Here is a 3495-nt window from a genome sequence, read left to right on the forward strand (position 1 = left end):
TTGAAACACCTGAAGAGAGATGCGTTTAACACAATATTAACATTTGCATTTTGTAAACAGCTGTTTAATTAGGCAAATCTCTCTTCAGCTGTTGCATGCGTTAAACGTGACATGTGACCGCACTCTCGGGGCTCGTTCACACGTTCCACTACCGTCACATTCATAACGCAACGCTACCGCACAGGGGGCGGGGCTCGGGGCGACCGCATATGCCATTCCCAGGAAACGCATGCGATTGATAATCCGATCGCATGCGTTCTCCGGAAACGCATATGCGATCACCCCGAGCCCCACCCACTGTGCGCTTGTGTCGCGTTACGAACGCGCCCTCGGGTACCACCATGTCTGCCCAGGTCTGTTTCATGAGTTTTATTATTATTTTTTTTTATTCTGTTGAACCATGGTTGAAAAGCAATGTCTGCCTTTCATTTGTTCACTTTCAGATTCAAGTTATTTCTGTGACCACTGTGGGTTTTTCTTTCATTAAACAAGGGGTACCAACAATTTTTTCCATGTTTGTATGTTAATCTTAGAATAATCAAAACTCTGAGTGTAAGATGTCTCTTCTTCCCAAGAACACAGTAAGGGTGATGCCACACATGGCGTTTTGAACCCGTTTTTGGTCCGTTTTTAACCAGTCTGTCCGAAAATGCATGCGTTTTTAAAAACCACATCCGGTTTTGACAGGTTTTGCCAATTATCTTAATTAAAACTGGTCAATAATGGATAAGTTTTCAAAAAATGCATGTGTTTTTTGACGGACTGCTTTAAAACTGACCAAAAATGGGTTCAAAACGCCATGTGTGGCATCACCCTAAGAAAGGGATTTTACAGGCTAGTAACAACAAAAGAAATCCAGTTGTTTGGCTTGTCTCACGTGAAAAAACACAAAAAATAATTTTGCAATTTTCCCTAGAGTGGAAAGAGTAGATAAAAAAGAACAATATCCTCATTTAAGTTTACTGAGAAAACAATGTCTATCACAGAGGAGGGGGGCAGGTAGAGCACTGCCTTTAAAGGGAACCTGTCAGTAGGTTTGAGGCTTTCATAAAATTGGAAGTTTAAAGAGGACCTGTCACTGCGGAAAACCCACAGAGCAAATGTGCCCCCCATAATCCTCCCCCCCTTTTTTTTTTTTTTTTTTTAATTTATGTGAAGTAAATGGATTTAAAAGAATCCAAACTCTTAACAAATAAGAGGTCGGATCGTGTTTCCGGCGCGCTGGCAGTCGGCGTTATTCATTAGGGGGCGTGCCGACACACCCCCAGCACGCCCCCCGCCAGCAGACACATTGTAAAAGTCAGCGATGCGATGCTGCCGGCTCTCTGTGCCGCTGTAAAGAAGCCTGGCTCGGCCACAGCCGCTGACAGGGCGGCGTGGCTGGCCGGCAATGTGAGTCCAGGCTATGGCTGCAGCCGCTGTTAGTGCTGTCTCGTGCAATGTGTCCGCTGGCGGGGGTGTGCTGTGGGTGTGTGTCGGCATGCCCCCTAATGAATAACGCCAACTGCCAGCGCGCCGGATATACGATCTGATCTTATTTGGTAAGAGGTGGGATCCTTTTAAATCCATTTATTGCACATAAATTTAAAAAAAAACGGCTAGGGAGAAAGGGGCTGGGGGGAGGATTATGGGGGGCACATTTGCTCTGTGGGTTTTCCGTGGTGACAGGTCCTCTTTGAGGTCCCAAACCTCTATCACTTTACTGTGTCTGTTACTTTGGATTTTTGAGTGTTACTGCTAGCGAGGAGTTGATGTTTCCAGAAAAAGGACTTCCTGGTCTGTGAGGCAGATCCTGGAAATGGGATGGGTAAACTGCTTTATGCATCTTATCAATGACAAATTCAAAGGAGTCATAGGGTTGTGAATTCAACCTCCATAACATACCAACTTTAAAGCTTCTGCAAGTCAGATTCCTTCAAAAGAAGGTAACCTCTGAGAAAAATGTCATGTCATGTCATGTCTGGAAAGAATGAGCTGATGTCTGTATGCCTACCACTACTGGTGGGATAGCTGCTGACCTGATCTGGAGAAGGTGAGGACAACAGGAAACATTGGCTCTGAAAAGATGTCTGTATGAAGGTAAGTCTCTTGGATCTTGCTCTTGGAATGTGTACTAGCCACATCACTGGTACATGTTTCTTCACACACTCCAGAACCTTCACTGAATCCGTTCTATCATGTTACAGATCCCACCTTCATAATTTGTACAGGTTGTTGCTGCCACTTTGTGTGCCTGGAACAGGATAGTATATCCCTTCAAAAGTGGAGTCCGGTGAAGTTAAAACAAACAAAAATAGGCTAAAATGCTCTGGATTTGTGTAATAACTGACCTACAGAGGGAAGAACCAGCACCTTGCAAACTACGATGAGAATGGAGCAATCCAAGTATTGGAGCAATGCGCTAGAGTGGGGGAATGTTAGACATAATGAATGGACCCTATGGTGGAGGCTGTTGAGTCCAAAATCTGTATGGAGTGACAAAGTTGGTATCTTCTAAGATAGAAGAGCTTCTTTTGTGAGATCAAGAACCATGCATGTTTCTCAATATATAAATTTACCTGATATGCAATAGCATTCCAATAAAATGATTTGGGGTAGTTGAAATGTGTTAGCTGAAATAATTCTGAGTTGTATTGTAAGGTTCCCACAATTCATGTAGGTGAGCATAAAATATCCAGTGCTAGATTTACCATGGATTCACATATATAATTTGGAGTCGTAATAAATAATTTATATCACACGTACACCAGGCCCTCTATAAAATGTCAGTTGGGTTCCCATCAGTCTGACCCCTACCAATGAGTAATGTATTCCAACACAAAAGTTTCACTTTTCAAGGCAGCTAAATCCATTCCGGACCTGGGATCATACAAGCATTAAAAGGTGTTAGGCCAGTTCTGTTCTTAAATAGCAGAAAAAAATTAACAGAAGGCAACATGTGAAGTCTATGGGGATGGCCTAAAACATTGAGTGAGATTACCCCTCAACATGATTACAGTGCCTGGGCTGTAGTCCTGCAGGGACTATAACGCCCAAGTGGTTATTCTTATTATTGAGCCTGCTTATTAGGCTCTGTGTTTGGGAAGTAAGTGTTCTACTTATGGGGACTGCCAATTAAGGCCGCCGTGTAGGTGTGTGGAGTCTTATAGCCATGGATGATCCACTAGGGGATTCTGGGAAAATATGAAAAAGGATGGGATAAGGAAAACCATGCCTCTTTTAGTTCCCTTGTAAGGCAGCTCCCTTGACATCACACATGATATACAAGAGGCCTTATGACATGATGCAGGATTAAAACCAAACCAGTATATCTATCCCAGAAGGAACAGACTCCCAACTGTAGACAGCACTGTTCTGACCTGGTTGGGTCTCTTCAGTACAGCGTAGGGCACTGGTTTGGCTGAGTGAAAGGCTTTTGATTAAGATCAGGAAATAATAGTTTTTTTTTTTTTTTAATTAGGATCTGTATCATACACTAAATAAAAACACAACATC

Source organism: Engystomops pustulosus, chromosome 1 (genome assembly GCF_040894005.1).
Source record: "Engystomops pustulosus chromosome 1, aEngPut4.maternal, whole genome shotgun sequence".
Classification (NCBI taxonomy): domain Eukaryota; kingdom Metazoa; phylum Chordata; class Amphibia; order Anura; family Leptodactylidae; genus Engystomops; species Engystomops pustulosus.